The following is a 22,104-nucleotide window of genomic DNA, read 5'->3' on the forward strand; positions in this document are numbered from 1 at the left end:
TCCCCATGTCACAGGTGAGGAAAGCGGGTCCCAGAGCGACGGGATGACTTGGCCAAGATAGCAGTGTAGCAGGGCGCAGAGCACCTGGCTCCGGGGCCCCCAAACAGAGGAGATTTGGTCACTACTCCGCTGACAAACTCCAAAGGCAGGGAGCGGATTGGTGGGGAAACAAGAAAGGAATTTATTTCAGGGAGGCCGACACCGGGAAGACCACAGACGGCTGGCCGCTCAAAAACTGCCTCCAAAGTGCTGAAAGTACTTCCAGGTTTACATAAGGAAAACGAGGGGCAGGGACGCGTGTGTGCGCTGCTGACTGTGCAGGTGGGCGTGCAGGTCAGGTGGATCGAAGTTTTGGGGTCAGTCACGGGCGGGGTCTTGCTGGCCCAGGGCAGTCCTTACTGCCTTGAAGGGTGGTTCGGTTCCCATCACGGGGTGCTTTGCCCCAGTAGAGAGAGAAACTGGAAAGGAGAACACAATCAGTTGGGAAGTTTGAGGTCAGCCTGGAGGTGGTGAGTCCACTTTCAGCGCAGGTCTTGGGTGGTGGAAGGAGGTCCTATTTGAACCCTATAGGTCCATCTCTGCTGCCTGGTCACCAAGGCTGCCTTCCTCACATGAAAAAAAAGAGATCGGGGAGTGAGGGGGGTGGGGGGTGGTGGAGAAAGAAAGAGGCGCTGGGTCTGTGTGCATTTTCTGATTAGTATTTAGGCATTTCTTTCCAGAGCAGGAGGAACTTTCAGTGCCCCGTAAGCATTATGGTAATTTCTTTGTGGGGACAGTTAATTCTGGCGTCTTACACAGCTCACAGCTTTTCTGCAGACACGCTCATTTATCTTTATGGGCTTTTATTATAAAAGGTATTTACATATTATACATATTTACAATTCTTTCCCACCACCAAAACCAACAAAATTTCCACACGCGTTGCTCATGAATTTCTTATGAACTAAAAGACACTGAAATATTCACTGTTCTCCCCTCTCACTTGTTTTAGGGTCTTTTTTTTGTTTTGTAATTTACCCTCTGATTAGTCTTCCCCAGGCTCATTTACACATCCATAGGCCTCATCATTTTTGCTGTTCTAAGGAGTCTTTATCACTTCAAATCATGAGCACGTGCTCCTGTCCTGCTCTCCTTTTAGCTAAATCTCCTAAAATGCTTTAGGGATTTTTTTTTTTTTTCTGTTTCATTCCTTTTAAGGAATGCTTATTTCAAGAACGTCAACTGCTGGGTGCCTGGCCCTGTGCTGAGCGCAGGGCCCAGGAGGGTGGATTTGCCGAGTGCTTTTCCGTCAGGGAGTGTGCAGGCTGGCCAAGGGCTAGCTACATGTTGGGGATAAAGGCCAGGCAGAGGACTTGGCTCCTTGGTGAGTTCCACCGCTGAATCAGCCCTGGGACTGGGGACAAGTCATGACCACCCTCACTGTCCTATTCCTTACCTGAAGGAAAAAAAAAATGAAGGAAAGGATAGTGTTGTAGGCTGAATCACATCCCCATGCCAGTTCATATGTTGAAGTCATGACCCTAATTACAATTTGGGGGGCACAGTTTCGGGTAGCAGCCCAAATTGTGTCCCACGAGAGAACACAAGTCGATTTTCTAAAGACAAAAGGGAATGCTTGCATATGTCGTTTACAAAGAATTTTGATTGATGTTGGTGGCAGAAAGCAAATGTTGGCTAGACATAGTTGGTTGCCAAGGCTATCATAAGCAAAAGTCCCTCACTGTAGCAAGCTGCAGGTGTTCATGCAGAGTCCTTGGCATATTTGTGGTTTGGCCCAGTGCAGAAGTTCTACCCAGTGAGGATATGCTTGAGGCCCCCCTCCTTAACGGTCTTCTGGCTCCCTTTGTAAAACCCCTTGACAGGAGTGACTCCATTTTATTTCACCCTTCACTGGAGTGAGGGTCTTAAACGAGGTAATTAAGTTAAAATGAGGTCATTAGGGTGGGTCGTAATCCAATATGACCAGTGTCCTTCTAAGAAGAGGAGATTGGGACACAGACACAACGCACACAGCGGGAAGACCACGTGAAGACACAGCGAGAAGATGGCCATCCGCAAGCCTAAGAGAGAGAGGCCTTGAGGAAACCAGCCCTGTCCACACCTTGACCTTGGACTGCCAGCCTCCAGAATTATAGTCCTAACATAGCTGTCTGTTGCTGCAGCTCCCAGGCCGCGGTGCATTGTCATGGCGGCCGTAGCAGACTCATACAGGGAGGGATTCTCGTACCGGCTCTGCCAACCAGACAGGAGTGTGCGTGGCAGGGCAGGGACCGTGTGGAAAATGGTGTGCCGTAAAGCCACCGTGGAGTCTTATGCTTTTCCCTACTGTCTGCGACCTTCCAGATCACTGTGTGGACGTGGGTGGTTTTCACGTGTGCAGGCTTCATTCCCCTTCTTCTAGGGTTAGCATTCCCAGTTATTCGGGAAGGGACCTGTCTCCCGCTATTGGGGCGTGGATACCCAGAGTGCTGACCGTGCTGCCCCCTTTCCAAAGATAGGGAGGTGACCCTGGCCTGCCGGTTGGCATAACCCATCCTCCTGACCACAGCAACTGGGTCTGGGGTGGTATGTGCCTCAGACTGGCCAGCTTCTGTCCTGGGACCTGTGCTGCCCTGAGATTGCAGATAAAATACAGAATTTGCACTTCAGATCAACAAGGAATAATCTTTTTAGTATAAGTGTGTCCCCAGTATTTACGGAGACTAGTAACCCTAGCTGGGCTATTAGAGAGGGGCTTTCTTTTATTGCTGATTATGTTGGGCTGATGGCACGTTTGCTGAGAAAGCCTTCCTGAGGGCGGATTCACATAGGAGTGTTTGAGCTCGGAGATAAAGAGGGCGGGCACCTGATGCCATCACTTCCAGAACCATCCACATCTGTCGCCGGGAACTGCCTCTCCACCCTTCAGTTTTGTCAGCCAATGAAGTCCCACTTTTACATATAAGCCTGTGTGGGTTGGATTTTTGTTCCTGTGACACCGAATGGTGACTTGTAAAATCATGATTCAGTAATTAAGGTGATGCTTGAAATCCTGTTTGTCCAGATTTTGCAAAGATAGGAAAGAGAAGGCCTAGTCCAAAAAGTAATGAGAAACAAGTTTAAATGAATCCAGCCTCCCAGAGAGCTCTTCATGAAGAGTCACTTCATCTTCCTTTTTAATTGCAATGTCACAGGGCTGCAGGGATGAGGCCATGTGGAAGAGAGCAGGGGCCCGTCCTGCTGGCTTCTGCCGAAGGGGCTCCAAAGGCCTTCATCCTGCTGGGCTGGCCCCCAGCTGCCAGGTCAGTGAGAGCATCATGAGAGCAGTGAGAGTCACTGGTGTCGAGTGAGGGGGACTGGCCAGCACGCGGAGATCTGTCCTCTGACAATTTGCAAATAGAGGTGCTTGCTTGTTCTCTGCCAGCGAGATTATGAATTCAGTGCTAAGAGTCGGAGCAGAGACTGGCAAACTCGCAGACACAGCCGGCCTCCCGGGGCCATGGGATTGAGGGAGAGCTGATGAGTGCTCGAACAGGTCTCAAAGAAGAGCGTCAGCAGAGGGGGGTTGGCGCCCGTGGAAACCCGCAGAGTCAAGTCCATCCAGGAGGCTAGGGCAGGCCCAGGCCATCCTGGCACAGGCTGGAGAGGTGCTTTGCTCCCCTGGCCACGCACACTCACATTTCCTTGCCAGGGCTCCTTGTGGAGGCTGATGTGGACCGAGAGGCAGTTCATAAGCTCCGTTCCTCTTCTTGCTGTGACTCCAGAGCTCCAGGTCCGGGGAGCACGGCCTCGCACCATGGCCCCGCTCTCCAGAGTGGAGAATGAGCTAATGCGTCAACACCCACTCTCGGCTCCGTTTCTAAGTGCGCTGTAATCCTGAGAGTGCTGTTCTCTTGCACAGCCTCGTTGACCTTGTAGCCGTCCCCATCATCAGCCCTGCCAGCGGTGGCCAGCCACTCTGGGGTGGGGTGGAGCGGGAGAGACAGAGTCTGCGGCGGGATCCTCATCAGACCCAACGATAACCACACAGGCAGGTGATCCCAGCAGGGAACTGTGGGAAAGCGCGGCCCGCTGTGGGGACGTGTGCAACAAGGGCTTCGAGAAACTTCCTGCAGGTGGAATTTGAACAGTACCCTGAAAGATGAAGGGTGAGTGCCAGTGGAGAAATCGTGGGGGCAGTGCCTCACACAGACAGAGGAGCGTGTCGGAAGGCCTGGAATCTAGAAGCTCAGCAGGGCCCCGTGTGAGTGCAGGGGTGAAGCTGGAAGGGTGCAGGTTAAGGAGGTCGGTTTTCTCTCAAGTGCAGTGAAGAGCCCCCGGAATACTGAGCCAGGGGTGGCACGGTGGGAGGTGTGCTTGGGCAGAGGCTGGGAGAGCCCATAGCAGGCACAGCGATTGGCTAGGACCCACTTGCCATAGACCAGGACAGACGTGACGCTGGCTGGGCTGGGAGGGTAGGCAGTGGCCACAGGGAGAAAGAAGCTCATGTGAGTGACACTGAGGACATACAGCCAATGGGGCTACATGGAATAAAACATGAGAACCCACTCTCTGGGCTGCAGCCAGATTCCCTTGAGGGTCAGCAACTGGGAGTAGTTTATGTGGCGTCCTCACGCGGGGCCAAACGTCCTTTTCTCTTGCTTCTCCGTACACTTTGCTCTTGTTGCTTTTAAAAGCACGGCTTAGTTTTGACCTTGCAGCCATCGTTCTGAGTGCGTGGGCACCGTTCTTGCCCCCGGACTATCCCATGCATTGTAGGAGGTAAGGACCATACCTCACTTATTTGCATTTCTGTCCCGCGGTACCTGGCTTACTTGGATGCTGGTGGTATCCAGCCATGAGTGGGGATACATCAAAGTGCTGTAAGAAAGTTGCTGAAAGCTTGGGTTTGTTAGAGTGTGTGTGTGTGTGTGTGTGTGTGCGTGTGTGTGGATTGTGATAGTTAACATTCACTGAGCCTTTGGGGTTAGGCAGTATTCTAAGCACTGTGTGCAGAGGAACTCATTTCACGCCAACAAAAGATCAATCAGGTAAGTACTGCTATTATCCCCATTGAATGGATGAAGACACGGAGGCACGTACTAGCGCTTAAATACAGTCCTTGAGAAAGACCCCAGCTTGTCTCACCTGTGCCTCAGAATGGGACTTCTCCAGGGGCATAGAGAGGCCTGTAGGCTTATGAAAGCAGAAAGGGAAGTAGGCCCAATGCTCTCTCTCCCACCAAGGAGCGGCTCCCGCCCCATTAACTGGAGGGGGGGGCGGGGGCTTGAAGGATGGCCTGCGGACCCACCAGACGCTGAAGGGGCGATCCTTCCTGGCCTGCTTCGACGCCATTGTGCTTGCCTCTTCGTTCTTTTAAAGGCCAGAAAGATCGTTCCACCCAAACCCTTGACCTTTGGAGCCTGATTACGCGAAGCTGTACTTGGAGGCGGGAAAAGTGAAGGGACTTTGGGGCCCTCTTCTCGCTCATCCAGACCGATTTCGGACCAGGCTGTTAGGACGGTGGGTGTCCACAAGATGGCGGACTTCTGCCACCAATGGCCGCTCTGTGGGAGGAAGGAGGGAGGGAGGCCCGGGAGGGCTGACAGTTTCCATTGGCTCCGCCGGCCTGGTTGTGCCCTAAGACTTTCTGGGTGGGTGCGGAGCTGGGCTCAGCCCAGGTGAAGAGGTGCAAACAGAACTTTGTACCAGGAAATACTGGCGTCCGAAGGGGAGTGTTGCAGGGGAAGAGTCGAGCCCCGCTGAGTGGTGGTGGCATTTCAGATTGTTTGCCACCCCGAGATTCCGGGCACATCAGATATGTTCAAGGGGAGCGATCACTTCTTCCAACGCCAGCGCACTCTGAAAGTAAATAATAATGATAGTAGCCATCAGGGATTGTGTATTCACGGGGAGCCGGGCTGCTGCCCTTGGAGGCCCTTCACACCCTACAGTCACCACCCAGTCTGCATTTCCAGATCTAAACTCTCCCTCCCATCCTACAAGCCCTGGCCCTCCCAGCTCGGCCCCCCTCCCAGGTGACACCTTCACCCTGGATTCTGTCACTCTTTGGATTAGCTGCCTGGGGTTGCCTTAGCTAGTTATCACCAAACCGGTGACTTAAAACAACAGAAATGTGCTTTTTCAACATTCTGGAGACCGGGAGTCCAAAATCAAGGTGTGGGCAGGGACACAGTACCTGCTGAAGGCTCTGGGGAGACTCCTTTCTTGCCTCTTTCTTGCCTCTTTCAGCTTTGGGAGGGGGGGGAACTCCCTGTGGTCACATGATTCCCGTCTCTATCTGTCCCTTCACAATGCCTTCTCTGGTCCCTGTCTTCATTCTTCTCTCTCTTATATGGAGACAGATGGACTGGATTATTGGATGTAGGGCCCCCCTGGGTAATCCGGGGTGATCTCACCTAGAGATCTGCAAAGACCCTTTTTCTAAATAAGGTCACATTAACAGGTCCTGGGGGTTAGGACGGGGACAGATCTTTTTGGGGGCCACCATTCAATTCACTAACACCACTGCAGAAACCTACAAGTTCTCCTGGACACCTCCAACTCCTCCCTCCCTGTGAAAGTCCACCGCTGATGATGGCAGACTTTTCTGCTCAATGCCAACGCCTAACCCAAGCCATCAGCATTTCTTCCCTCACCTCCTAACCGGTTTCCCTGTGCCTGCCCTGCTGTGGCCTGAACTGTGGCCCTGCTCCCCAACTTATATATCAAAGCTCTAACCCCCAGTGGTGATTGCTCTGGAAGATGGGGACTCTCATGAGATAAAGTTAAATGAGGTCACAAGGGTGGGGCCCTAATCTGATAGGACCGACGTCCTTATAAGAAGAGATACCAGAGAGATCTCTCTTTCATGGCAGGACAGTGGAAAACCACATAATGACACAGTGAAAAGCTGGCCATCTACAAGCCAGGAGGAGAGATCGCTCTGGAAAGCCACCCTGATGGCCCCTTGGTCTTGGACTTCCCATCTACAGAAGTGTGAGAAAATACATTTCTGTGGCTGCAGCCACCGAGCCTGTGCCACTTTGTTAATGGCCACCCAAGCAGATGTGTGCGCATCGTGAGCCTCTTCCCACCCGGTCTCTGCAGTGCAGCCAGCGACCTGTGTCAGACAAATCCCAAACCTTGGCTTCAAATCAAGCCTCCCACTCTTCCTCCCTCCCTTCCCCAAATCGATCTGGGCACTGTTCTGAGCACTGGGGCTGTAACAGTGAACAAAGCAGACAGCTCCCACCTGACAGTCTTGTATGAAGGGTCCAGTCCAGCCTGCCCTCGCTGCCTATGGCTGTGAGCTTGGAACACTGACTACGAAACCCAGTCTGACCAGCCTCCCCTTACCCCTGCTCCTCTGCCTTCTCCTCCACCTCCCATATCTGCCCGTGCTCTCCTCTGACACAGCCTTCCAGTTCTTCCAACATGTGCTGCTCCATCCCTCCAGAGAGCCTGGAGCTCTGTGGCTCCTTCTGCCTGGAAGGTTTCCCCTTTGCTTACTTAGTCCTGGCTTCTCTTTCTGTCCTTGAGAAACCCTGTCACAGGCTCTCAGCAGCTGCCCCTTCTCCTCCTGCGGCGCTGGTAACAATGACAATTAAATCATTAACTGTGCAGCTAGCTGTCTGGTGTCTGTGTAACCCACCCGTCTGAAAGCCCCAAGGAGACCTGCCTCGTTTTATTTCCCAGAGCTTGCAGAGTCAGAGCAGAGCAGGCACCTGTTACTTAATTGTTACATGAAGAAGCAAAGGAATGAACTAGCTACTCTCATTCTGATAAGCATCTCACATCCTTTAGCTGTTTTCATGCCCAGTGTTCAGATGGGAAGAGTAAGGCACAGCGTGGTGGTGAGCTGACTGGCAAGAGGTCACCAGTTAGTAACGGTCGGCACTGAAATAGCAAATCCATAGCTTTGTGATGTCAGAGACACGGCTCCTAAAAGCCATGACTCAGACCCAGTTTGCTTTGAATGATGAGAGAATTCTTAACAGAAATCAGAAGCATCCCAACTAGAAATTCATTAAAGAATCATTTCCTTTATCAAAATAATTATTGCAGTGAACAGGAGAATGAATAAACTGTGATATAGTCACATAATGGAATGCTACTAGGAAAAAAACAAGAAATGAACTGCTAATAACACGCTATTGCATTAGTGAATTGCAAAAGCGTTGTGCTGAGCCAAGGAAGCCAGGCACAGAAGAGCACATGCTGGAGGATTCCATTTACGGGAAATTCTAGAATAGGCAAAATCATCTGTGGTGAAAAACATCAGATCAGCGGTTGCCTCTGGGGTGGGGGGGGGAAGGGCATGAGGGAACTTTCTGGGGTGATGACAACGTTCTGTATCTTGATGGAGGTTTCAGTTACCCGGGTGTGTATGTATTTGTTCAAACTCAGCATACGTAAGTTTGAGATTTGTTAATTTCTCTGTTTGTAAACTTTATCTCAAAAAGGGAAAGCCGTAAGCAAATATTAAACTCTAGTTAATGATACACACACGTAAGTGTTTCCAGGTGAAGGGTCCTAACGTCTGCATCTTACTTAAAAACTCATCAAAAAAGTGACATATTGGGGCGCTTGGGTGGCTCAGTTGGTTAAGTGTCTGCCTTTGGCTCAGGTCCTGATCCCGGGGTCTTGGGATCGAGCCCCAAATTGGGCTCCCTGCTCAGCAGGGAGTCTCCTTTTCCTTGTCCCTCTGACCCTCCACCCTACTCCCGCTCTTGCTCTCGCTTTCTCTCTCTCTCAAATGAATAATTAAAAATCTTAAAAAAACATAAGACGGATTGATGATGGACAGAGGGAGGAATAGATGGAAAGCAGAACAAAATGTTAAATGTAGACTCGAGGTGATGGGATATGGGTGTTCACGGCACAATGCTTTCAACTCTGCTCTCTCTCTTTGAAGTTTTTCATCATAAAATATTGAAAAAATAAAGCATCATAAGCTGAAAAATGCATTTCCAAAGTAGCTACTCTTCACTGTAATCAGTAGGAAGATCTAGAGATGAAGGAATCGAAATGTACTCACTGTTGTTTTGCACTAGTTTCAAGGGCATGAGGGGAAAGGAGGACCCAGAGAAGGCTCTGAGCACGTTGGAAGCAGGTGGGGCTAAGTCTGGGCAGGACCCGGTGGGCTTCTCTCTGGGCTGGAGGGGTTATAGCATTTGGGACTGGGCGGTAGACAGCAGCCACCTCCTCCCCCAGGCTGCAAGGGCAGCAGACTTGGCCCTCAAAACTTGCTCACCTGTGGGTCCAGTGAGAATCAATGACATTTTTCTTAAGAGCTAAGCTGAGAGAAAGCCTAGTAAGTTCCAGGAATACAAACAACGCGAAGGAAACACCAGGCTTATGTTTCGAGCCGGATCAAGCTACCGTCTAGAAGGACCTCATCCTGACCCTGCCCACTTGGCTGAAAATTCAAGGCCACCTTCGGGCACCGAGGTGGCTCAGTCAGTTGGGTGTCTGCCTTTGGCTTGGGTCATGATCTCAGGGTCCTGGGATCGAGTTCCACATCGGGCTGTCTGCTCGGCAGTGAGTCTGCTTCTCCTTCTCCCTCTGTGATTTCTCTCACTTTCGCTCTCTCTCAAATAAATACATAAAAATCTCAAAAAAAAAAAAAAAGGCCACGTTCTTAGGGGCTGCAGGGGTGAGGCGCCTGGATGGCCAGGATGAGACAACTCTGACAGAGGAGTGACATCAGATGCATGCATCTGCTCCCCTGCCTGTCCCCACTGCTCACTGGTTATGTGGGCCTCACCAGGCCCTTTCTGGCCTCAGCTTCCCTATCTGTAAAATGGAGACAGTAATGTTTAGCTGGCAGCCTGCACGTTAGCTTACAGATCATGACTTTGTCAAGGTCAGCTATCACCTCCATTTATGTCCGTCTTGTCGGTTCCAAGGTGGAGTCTCAGTTTCCCATCGCTCTGTTTACCAGCGGCTCTTGACCTTGTTGATCAGGCCCGCTCCTTGACATACTCGCTTTTCTCAGCCACAGAGCCCAGCCTCCCCGGCCACTCTCCCACAGCCTCTTTTGCTGGCTTCTCCTCATTTTCCCAGCACATGATGATCTGCTCCAGGGCTCGGTCTTCAGCCTCATTTTTTTAAAATAAAAATTGAGATAAAATTGATATATAGCATTTTATTAGTTCCCAGGGTACACCGTAATAATTCCATATTTGTTTATAATACTAGGTGATCACCACGCTAAATCTCATTACCATCTGTCACCATACATTGGACCCCCTTCGCCCTTTTTGCCCACCTCCCAATCCCCTACCGCTCTGATACCCACCAGTCTGTTCTCTGTGTCTGTGAGTTTTGTTTTGTCTGTTCCTTGTTGTTTTTCAGATTCTACGCATAAGTGAAATCATACAGTATTTGTCCTTCTCTCTCTGGCTTATTTCACTTAGCATAATACCCTTGAGAGGAGTTTGTTCAAAGTCTGCCCTCCCTCCCTACCCCCAGCCATGCTTACGGGCAAAACTCACAGGGGTCTGCACTTGGCCCTAACTTTGTTTTTCCAGGTCCTGCTGCCCTATGTTCTCGGAAAGTAGACCCCCAACTACAAGCATCTTCTTCTCTAGCCTGACCACAACCTGCATCCTGGTGGAGAGCCCTGGACAGAGCCCCTTGAAAACCTGCCATACCTCCTGTTCTCCCCTACCAAGAATGGGACCCCCTCCCGGCAAGCCCCTCCCCACAGATGCAGCTGCAACCCTCTCACATCCTTAAAAACCCCTTAAAAGGCCCAGCCTCACAGGAACTCGGGGCCGACATTTCTCCTAATGTCTGGCTCCTCTCCTCCCTTGGAGAGTGAATCAACTGTCCTGTTCGTTGGTCTACTCTCAGTGTAATTCTTTGCCACCTGTGTCTCCAGCCAACCTAACAACCCTCAAGGCCCATCTGTGTTGTTCTAAATGGCAAGGTTGTCTTCTTTTTTATGGCTAAGTAGTATTCCACTGTGTATGTATGTACCAAATCTTCTTTCCCATTCATCCATCAATGGATACTCTAGGTTATTTCCATATGTCGGTTATCGTGAATAATGCTGCAGTGAACATAGGGGTGCAGATATCTCTTTGAATTAGTGTTTGTATTTCCTTTGGATGGATACCCAGAAGTGGAATAGTTGGATCATATGGTAGTTTATTCCTTAATCTTTTGGGAACGTCCATACTGTTTTCCACAGTGGTTGCACCAACTTACGTTCCCACCAACAGTGCACAAGGGCTCCCTTTTCGCCACATCCTCATCAACACTTGTGATTTCTTGTCTTTTTGATGAAACCATTCTAACAGATGGGAGGCAATACCTCATTGTGGTTTTCACTTGCATTTCCCTGATGATTCGTGATGTTGAACATTTTTTCAGGTACCTGTTGGCCATCTGTATCTGCTTTGGAAAAAATGTCTATTTAGATCCTCTGCCCATTTTTCAATCAGATTGTTTGTGGGGGTTTGTGCTATTGAGCTGTTTGAGGTCTTTATATGTTTTGGATATTAACCCCTTATTGGATGTATGATTGGCAAATAGTTTCTCCTATTCAGTAGGCTGCATTTTTGTTTCGTTGATGGTTCCTTTCGCTGTGCAGAAGCTTTTTGGCTTGTTTATTTCTGCTTTTGTTACCTTTGCTTTTGGAGTCAAACCTAAAAGTTCAACGCCAAGACTGATGCCAGGGAGCTCGCTGCCTGTGTTTTCTTCTAGGAGTTTTACGGTTTCAGGTCTTACATTCAAGTCTTGAATCCATTTTGAGTAAATTTTTGTGTATGACATAAGATAGTGGATTCCTTTCATGTGTTTGCTTGTGGCTGTCCAGTTTTCCCAACACCATGTATTGAAGGGACCACCCTTTCCCTGTTGTATATTCTTGGCTCCTTTGCTGCCAATTAATTGACCATATATGTGTGGGTTTATTCCTGGGCTCTCTTTTCTGTTCCATTGATCTATGTGTCTATTTTCATGCCAGTGCCATACTGTTTTGATTACTTCAGCTTTATAGAATAATTTGAAATCAGGGAGCACGATACCTTGCATGTGGTTCCTCATTCTCAAGGTTGTTTTGGCTCTTCCAGGTCTTTTGTGGTTCCCTACAAATTTTAAAATTATTGGTTCTATTTTTGTTGAAAATGCCCCTGGAATTTTGATAGGGATTGCATTGAATCTGTAGATTGTTTCGGGCAATATGGACATTTAAACAATATTAATTCTTCCAATCTGTGAGCAGGAAATATCTTTCCATTTATTTGTGTCTTTGTTAATTTCTTTCATCAGTGGTTTAGAGTTTTCAGTGTATAGGTCTTTCCTCTCCTTGGCTAAATTTATTCTTAGGTATTTTATTTTTTTTGATGCAGTTATAAATGGGCTTGTTTTCTTAATTTCTCTTTTCAATAGCTCATTATTCGTTTATAGAAATGCACCAGATTTCTGTATATTGGTTTTTTTGTATCCTGCAACATCACTAAATACATTTATTCGTTCTAACAGGGTTTTCGTGTGTGTGTGTGTGTGTGTGTGTGTGTGTAGTGTTTAGGGTTCTCTGTATATAGTAACATGTGCATCATCTGCAAATAGTGGGTTTTCCTCCCCACGCCCCATTTGGATGCCTTTTATTTATTTTTCTTGCCTAATTGCCATGGCTAGGACTTCTAACACTATGTTGAATAAAAGCGATGAGAGTGGGCACCCTTCTTTTGTTCTTGGTCTTAGAGGGAAAGCTTTCAGCTTGTCATCATTGAATATGATGTTAGTTGTGGGTTTGTCATGTATGGCTTTTATTTCATGGAGGTACATTCCCTCTTACTAACTTGGTTGAGTGTTTTTATCATAAACGGTGTTGAATTGTGCCAAATGCTTTTTCTGCATCTATTGAGATGATCATATGATTTTTTTATCCCTTATTGTTTTAAGGTGGTATATTCCATTGATTTGCAGATGTTGAACCATTTTGCGGCCCTGGAATAAATCCCACTTGATCATGGTGTTTGATCCTTTCCATGTATTGTTGAATTCAGTTTGCTAATATTTTGCTGAGGATTTTCACATCCATGTTCGTCAGGGATGTTAGCCTATAATTTTCTTTTCTTATGGTTTCCTTATTTGGTTTTGGTATTAGGCTAATGCTGGCCTCAAAAAATGAGTTTAGAAGTGTTCTCTCATTTTTAAATTTTTTTAGAATAGTTTAAGAAGGATAAGTATTCAATCATCTTTGAATGTGTGGTAGAATTCACCAGTAAAGATATCTGGTCTGGGACTTTTGCTTGTTGGGAGCTTTTGATTACTGATTGAATCTCTTTACTAGTAATTGGCCTATTCAGATCTTCTATTTCTTCATGATTCAGTCTTGGAAGAGCGCATGTTTCTAGGAGTTTATCCATTTGTTCTATGTTGTCCAGTCTGTTGGTATGTAATTGTTCATACTAGTCTCTTATGATCCTTCCTTCATATTTCTATGGTATCAGTTGTAATTCCTCTTCTTACATTTCATTTTATTTATTTGAGCTTTCTCTCTTTTTTTCTTGGTGAATCTAGCTAAAAGTTTGTCAATTTTGTTTATTCTTTCAAAGAACCAGTTCTTAGTTTCATTGATCCTTTCTATTGTTTTCTCTAAGTCTCTATTTCATTTATTTTTGCTCTGATCTTTATGATTACTTTCCTTCTACTAACTTTCGGCTTAGTTTGTTCTTTTTCTAGCTTCTTTAGGTTTAAAGCTACATTGTTTGAGTTTTTCTTGCTTCTGGAGGTAGGCCTGTATTGCTATGAATTTCCTTGTTAGAACTGCTCTTGCTGCATTCTATCAATTTTGGATTGTTTCTTTCCATTTCCATCTGTCTCTAGGTATTTTCTTTAAATTTCCCTTTTGGTTTCCTTATTGACTCATTGGTTTTTCAGTAGCATGTTGTTTAATCTCTACATATCTCTGATTTCTTCAGTTTTCTTGTAATTGACTTCTAGTTTTATACCATCGTGGTTGGAAAAGATGCTTGATATGATTTCAGTTTTCTTCAATTTATGGAGATTTGTTTCATGGCCTAACATGTGATCGATCCTGGGGAATGTTGCATGTGCACTTGAGAAGAATATATTTTCCTGCTTTTGGATGGCATGTTCTGTATGTAACTATTAAGTCCATCTAGTATAAGGTGTCATTTAAGGCTGGTGTTTCCCTGTTGATTTTTCTCTTTGGATGATCTATCCATTGATGTAAGTGGAGTATTAAAGCCCCCTACTATCATTGGATTGCTGTGAATTTCTCCCTTTAGGTCTGTTAATATTTGCTTTGTATATTTAGGTCCTCCTGTGTTGGATGCATAAATATTTATAACTAAATCCTCTCATTGGATTGACCCTTTTATCATTATGTAATGCCCTTCTTTGTCTTTTATCACAGTCGTTGTTTTAAAGTCTATTTTGTCTGACACAAGTATAGCTACATCAGCTTTCTTTACATTTCCATTGCAGGGAATATCTTTTTCCATCCCTTCACTTTTGATCTATGTGCATCCTTAGATCTGAGATGAATCTTTTATAGGCAATAGGTAGATGAGTCTTTTTTGTTTGTTTTGTTTTTACTCAGTTCAGTCACTCTATGTCATTTGATTGGAGATTTTAGTCCATTTACATTTAAAGTAATTCTTTTCTGGGTGTTTTTGTAGTTCCTCTCTCTTCCTTTCTTCTTTTCTTCTTTTCTTCCTTTGTGGTTTGATGACTTTCTTTAGTGTTTATATTCCTTTCTTATTATCTTTTGTGTAGCTGCTATAGGTTTTTGCTTTGTGGTTTTTGCTTTTTTTTTTTTTTTCCATGAGGTTCACATAGAGCGGCCTATATATATAGTTGATATTACATATTATTTATTCATAAAGTTGATATTATATATTATTTATTCATATGCTTTCTTAAGTTGATAGCAGCTTAAATTTGAATACATTGTAAAACCTCTACATTTTTACTTCCCCCCACACGTTTTATGTTTTTGATGTCATATTTTACATCTTTTTATTTTGTGTATCCCTAAACTAATTATTATAGTTAATTTTTACTACTTTATTCTTTCAACCTTTATTCTATCTTTATAAGCGGTTCATACCTTTACTATATATTCACCTTTACCAGTGACATTTTTACTTTAATATGTTTTCTTATTAATTTATTCTTTTCTACTTAAAAAAAGTCTCTTTAATATTTCTTATAAGGCCAGTGTGGTAGTAATGAACTTCTTTAGCTTTTGCTTGTCTGAAAAACTCTTATCTCCCCTTCAATTCTGAATGATAGTCTTAATGGTTAGAATATTCTTCGTTGAAAGTTTTTTCCTTTTTGCACTTTGACTATATCATGCCATTCTCTTCTGGCCTGCAAAGTTTCTACTGAAAAGTCAGCTGTTTTATGGTGATCCCTTTGTTAGTAACAAGTTGTTTTTCTCTTGCTGCTTTCAAGATTCTTTATCTTTAATTTTTGGTATTTTATTTATAATGTGTTTTGGTGTGGACCTCTTTTAGCTCATCTTATCTGGAACTCTCTTTGCTTCCTGGACCTGAATGTCTGTTTCCATCCCCAGACTTTCCTTCTACAGATTAGGGAAGTTTTCAGCCATTATTTCTTCAAGTAAATTTTCTGCTTCTTTCTCTCTCTTCCTCTATCATGTGAGTGTTATTCTGCTTGATGGTGTCCCAGTGATCTCTTAAGATATCTTTACTTTTTTTTTTTTTTAAGATTTTATTTATTTGTTAGAGAGAGAGAACAAGTCGGGGGGAGCAGCAGAGGGAGAGGGAGAAGCCAGCTGCCCACTGAGCAGAGAGCTCGACGTGTGACTTGATCCCAGGACCCTGAGACCATGACCTGAGCCAAAGGCAGTCACTTAACTGACTGAGCCACCCAGGGGCCCCAAGATATCTTTACTTTTCAGAATTCTTTTTCTTTTTGCTGCTCTGTTTGGGTGAGCTCCACTGTGCTGTCTTCCAGGTTGTTGATTTGTTCTTTTGTTTCATCTTCTGTTGAACCCCTCTAGTGTATTTTTCATTTCAGTATTTATATTCTTTTGCTCTGTGACTTCTGTTTAGTACTTTCTTATATTTTCTGTCTCTTTCTTGAAGTTCTCCCTGTGTGCATCCATACTCTCCTGAGTTTAGTGAGCATTTTTCTATTACTTTGAACTCTTTATCAGACAGATTACTTATCTCTGTTTTATTAAGGGTTTGTGTTTTGGTGTCCCCCCCGCCCCCGCTTGAGATTTTGTCTTGTTCTTTTGCTTGGAACATATTTTTTTGTTTTCTAATTTTGCTGGACTCTCTGTGTTTGTTTCTATGTATTATACAAAATAGCCACCTCTCCCAGTCCTGAAGGAGTGGGCTTGTGTAGGAGGGAAACTTATCTTTCAACCTTGCCCTAGCTCTTAGTTGTCTCTTGTATCTTTACTCTGGTCAAAGTAGTCTGATTTATTCTTGATAGGTTCCAATAGGTTCCAGTTGTTGAGGGTGTGCCAAGTGTGTTCCAGATGGAGTGATCTCAGTTAGCACCTAGTTTCAGGCTGACTGGAAGCCAGGTCCTTAGGCAGCAACTTTTAACACATGTAAGTATGCAGTCCTGTGGAACTAGAGATCTGGAGGTATCCCCTGGATGACAGTTGAAAGAATCAGGGCTTCAGAAAAGTATATAAGCTCTTTCCTGGGAGGTACCAGCAAGCTCTGGCAAGGCCACAGGACACTGTAAAAATGATATCTTTCTGCCTACATTCCCTGAGAGTGCCTTTGTAACCTCTAAATGTGTGGCCAACCTGAAGCCTATCCACAAGTAAATGGGCCTTTTTCACAGTCAGAGTGGGTGTGTGTTTCAGCCTCTGTGCATGAGCACCCTGAGTGTGCTCTAAACTGTCTTTCTGATTGTTACAGTCCCAGGGGGCCCAGGAACACTAGCCCCCTCTGGCCACCAGAGATAGGCGATCACTAGGTGTTTCCTGAGTGAACGACACTTTCCCAATAGCCTTAGCAGGGCTGTGGGAGAGTGTTGAGGGTGGGGCATGTCCACAGCTTTATTGATGCAAGGGGTGAGTGCTGGAGCAGTGCACACTCTTGGCTTTAGTGAGGCCAGCAAAGAGCACTGGGGGCAGGGCATACCGTGGTAAAGCCAAATTCTTGATCTTTCCCCACAAGCAACCCCTTCAAATCTTCATTTTGTAAGTGGCAACACCAATTCTCCCATTTGCTCAAGCCAAACTCCTTGGACTCATCTTTGACCTATTTTTATCTTCTAGAGGCAATTCAGCAACAAATCTGTTGCTGCCACTTTTGAAATCTGTTCACAGTGGGGCCACGCTTCTCCACCCTTGTGGTTAGCACTGAAGTCTCTCACCCTGACTGTTCCATTTGCTGCCTAAATGTCATCTCAGCTTCCACCGTTGTCCTCCTAAATTCTGTTATCCCCATAGTAGCCAGAACTGTTCTAAAGAAAAAAAAAATCTAGACTCTCCATTGGTGCTAGAATAAAGTGCCATGTCTGTATCCTTCCTACAAGGCCCATGACCTTGCTGATCTCATGTCCTACCTCTCTCCCCTCTGTTTGTTCTATACCACACCTGCTGACTTCCCAGCCATTCCTCCAACATACCAAGCATACAGTCACCTTTCCCAGTGGTATTTCTTCTACTTGGACTATTCTCTCTCTCTCTCTATGGCCTGATGTCTCACTTTCTTTCTGTTGCTCTCAGATGATACCCTATCTTGAAGACTGTACTACTCTATCTGGCATAGTACCCCTCTTTACTTTCTACCCCTTTAGCTTGCTTTATTTTTCTCCTAAGTACTTCTCATTGCATAACATTGTATATTTATGTGCTTTTTTTTTTTTTTAAGTAGACCCCATGCCCAGCATGGAGCCCAACACAGGGCTTGAACCCATAACCCTGAGATCAAGACCTGAGCCGAGATTAAGAATCAAATGCCTAACCAACTGAGCCACCCAGCTGCCCCTTTACTTGCTCATTTTAAAATTCTCTTCCCACCTGAATGTGAGCCCCATGAAAAGATGAACTTCCTATAGTTTACGCATCACTGTATCCCCAACACCCCAAATAGAGCCTGGCACACAGTAGGCTTAACAATAAAGATTTGTAGGATGGATGAACGAGTGAACAAACACCTAACTCAGTGCTAGCCTAGAAAATGCTTTCACAAAATGATTTTCATTACCATGATTATGGCCCTTTATGGAGAAAAAGGACAGAATTAGTGCGGGAAGACCTGATTCTGGTCCCAAATGAGACCTGAGTGGAAAAAACCTTAATCCCTTGGGCACTTCCATCGTCGGTGTGAGTCAGAAGTTGCTTTATTGACCTGGAAGCTGGTGTGTCACATGACCCAGAAATTACTGCCACCCCCTTCCTGGTAAATAGTTTTGTTCTCCTACCTAAGCCCCTTCCTCCTTTGGCTCCCTGTCCCTGTTTCTGCCTGGGGAGCATTTTTTTGAAATGACCCTAACGTACCATCACTCCGTAATTACACGCCAGAGAATAGGGCTTTCTTGTGTCTGCAAGACGGTGCTATTGCACATTTCAACAGAGTCTGTTAAAAGGCATTTATCACCGATCTGCTGGGCATGCTCTGAAATTAGTTCAGCTTGGATGTTGGCCCTTCTTATCTCTACAGACAAATAGATACAGCCCTGCATACGACCTGCAGGAAGTGGGGCCTTTGATCTCTGTGGAGAAACCTGCTTTATAGCTCTTTTAAAAATTGAATTATGTTCTGTGTAAATGTGTTTTTAAGACATCATAGTTTATGGAAAGAAGCAGGATTCATTTATCGGAAAGGACATTTTAAGTTCTACCATCAACACTTTCTCGGTTGATAATGTAGTACTTGTGTTTGATAAAAGTCCAAATACCTGATAGAAAGCAGCAAGACAAAGAGGGGAGATTGGGAAACACACACATACAGGGGGGCTAGGTAGGGCAAGGGGGAGGGAAGAAAGGAGGGAGGAAGGGGGAGAGGGAGAGAGTTAACCCTTCACATTTGAGAAGGAGTAATGCCAAAGGTTCAAGCCGATGACTGACATGGGTGGTACTATTGCTTCTGCACCCAGCTGGTGAGCTGAGAGCTAGGGGCAGAGTAAGCCTTGCTCTTTCCTTCCTTTATTTTCCTTTCTTTGGATTCCAGCTGATCTGGGAAGAACATAATTTGCTAGAGAGGCTTTGGCAACAGCCTGGCCCAACTACCAAGCAGCAGCTTGGGATGGGTAGAAAGTTGGGTCCCCTTGTGAGTTACAGGTGTTACCCTGAAATCTGAGAGGTGATGTGACTTGTTGGGTCACAGAGTGCGTTGGGGGCAGAGCCCCCCTGGAAGCCTAGGTCCCAGATGCTTAGCTTCCCTCCCCCTGCCCACAAACACACACACTGGATATTTTCAAACCATTCTCTCTGTTGGGGAGGAGGGAGGAAGTGATTCTCCAGGGACCACTGCAAAGGGGCCAGGGGCATGGAAGGGGATCAGGTGGCCATGACTCTAGCTGCCCGGCCCCATCTTCAATCAGAGCAGCTCCACCCAGTTTTGTTTTCTATACTGTGGATCTGTGGAATATTTTAACTGAGAATAGAGGTTTGAAACAACCACAGAGTTAGGGTACATTAGAAAGGGTAGTTTGTACATTAGAAAGGGGACTGAAAACTAGAGGACTTCAGAACATGGGTTCTGGAACTGGGCTATGTGGGTTCGAATCCCAGCTCTACCTCCTACTAGTTGTATGTCCTTGTCTGAAAAGGGCTATATGAAAGCAGTAGGACCCCATAGCATATTAAACAAGTGGAAATATGTAAAGCACACAGAAAAGGCACATCCCATGGCAGACAGCCAATAAACGGTAGTTGTTTTTAACTCTGAGATGGGGAATCCATGTTAGATTAAGCAGCTGTTGCCAACTGCTTTTCAATCGGGAAGTCAGAATTCCATTTAATGACAAGTTCTTCCAACCTAACCACTTCATCCTTTAATATCGATGCTTGGTCAAATTAAAGAAGACATTGGATTGAGTTAGCCCTTCTGGTTGGAAGAGAGACAAAACACTGGCTAGTTCAAGAAATAAGTAAAATGGTTGGGGGTGGAGTGGTTATTGTAAGAACGGCACAGGCAAAATGAGAAAATGGAAATCCCAGAAATCCCAGGTTCTTGAACCTGGACTCAATCAGTATGGTATGATTCCCAGAGCCTGGAGGTAGAACATGGGGCTGGGATCCACATCCACTTCAGGGCTGGGTTTCCCGTCCTTAACGTGGCTCAGCTACTTCACTGTCCCTTCATTCTCATGCCCCTGCTGGCTTACTCACTCAGCTGCTCTGTGTTTCTTCTCTGCTATATTGGTCTGTCCATCTCTCACCCCATGCCCCACTCTCCTCCTTTTTTTTGCTCTCCTCCCATAGCTAATAGCAGCATCACCCCGATTAAATTCCTGAGAGAGTACATCTGACTGGTCCAGCTCCTTTTGCTGTCCCAGGCCACATCATATGTAGCTTGCCAGCCCAGGATTGGCTGTTTGTGGGTCACCTGACCACCATTGTCCAATCAGCTTTGGCAGAGCTGGGATGTTGAGGGGTGTGGGGGGAGGGAGGATGGGAAGTCACCCGGAACCAAATCTGCAGGCATAGCAATCAGCAGGGCTGTGGGTGGGGCACTTGTCCTTAGACCACCTGCAGGGCAGGCCACCCCAGACTGACTTCCCTAATGCAGAATTGCCTTTATTGTTAAGGATAATGAAGTGGGAAGGTCTGCAGTTCTCCTTCTAGGGAGGGATTCCTGTTTGAATCTCTTGCTGCCTCTTATGGGAAACCTCATTACTTCACTTCAAGCCAAGTGCTCTGGAGGAAATGAACGGCCCTGAGTGCGAGTTTTGCAAACCCAGACATCTGATGGCTCAATGAGGCAGCACTCCAGTTTCTTTTCTGACATAAAGGAAACCAGTTACCCAAGACAAATCCCTGAGAAAACAGAATTCCCAAGTTTTTAAACCAGCTAAATTTTTTTCTATTTACTCTTGAATGCCTCCGTTCAGATAGTATGGTAAAAGAATGAATAAATGAACAAAAAGGTTTATTTGACCTTAGCATACACAAAATTGCATAAATTAATTCCATAATTATCTTAGAGGTTCATCCTCACTTGGATGGCCTAATTTATTTCTCACCTGGTTGATAACAGACAAAAATCCCTTATTTCCCAAGCTTCAGGTTTCTAGTGGGTATTTGTGTTTTCCTTTCTCTTCCCTTTCAAAATTGGGATTTATCAAACTCATTTATTCTCTCTTCTTCCCCATGGGACTTGGGTGAGATTGACCCTGTGCCCAGCTCTAGCCATTCCCTTGACCACATGCGTGAGTTCAGAGAAAGGCATGTGCCCTGATACAGGCTAACGGGAGTGATCCTCTCCCTCCAGAACATATGCTACCGTTATTGGAAGTAACTTGCTTTCTTCTCCTGGACCATGTATTGTGAGGATGTGACATGTTGTCTAGCCAGAGTTTCTGGGCCACCAGGAGGAACCTAAAGATGACACTAACACCACACAAGACAGGAGAGAGAGACACAGTGACTGAGATTGATTAGGTCTTGGATGACTTACTCGATCAAGTCTTATTTGAAGTTAGAATTATTTCCAAACAGCCAAGATTTTTTAGCTAAAGTGTTCTTTTTTTTGCTTTAGCCAGTTTTAATTGGGTGCTTAATTGGGTACTTTAATTGGGTTGTTTGCAACCCAGAGAATCCTGACTGACACACCCAGTAGCATTTATGGAGTGACTGCCATGTGCTAGGCTCTCTGCCCAGTAAGCACCAGTGAACCTGGGGGAGTTGGGTATACAGGGGAGCAAAATTTGCTACCCTAAAATGTATTTTTTTGGCATGCAGATTTTTTTAGGCCATTTTGAAGAAACAGAAGACTCAATAGGTTCCCCCCCCCTCCCCTTAACTGCCTAAAAGAATTTGGGTATTGGGCACCTGGGTGGCTCAGTTGGCTAAGTATCTGCCTTCTGCTCAGGTCATGATCTCCGGGTCCTGGGATCGAGTCCCACATCTGGCTCCCTGCTCAGTGGGGAGCTGCTTCTCTCTCTCTCTCTCTCTCTGTCCCTCCCCACCGCTTGTTCTCTCTCAAGTAAATAAAGAAA

This window comes from Ursus americanus, chromosome 14 (genome assembly GCF_024610735.1).
Source record: "Ursus americanus isolate L20-20 chromosome 14, mUrsAme1.1.p, whole genome shotgun sequence".
NCBI lineage: Eukaryota > Metazoa > Chordata > Mammalia > Carnivora > Ursidae > Ursus > Ursus americanus.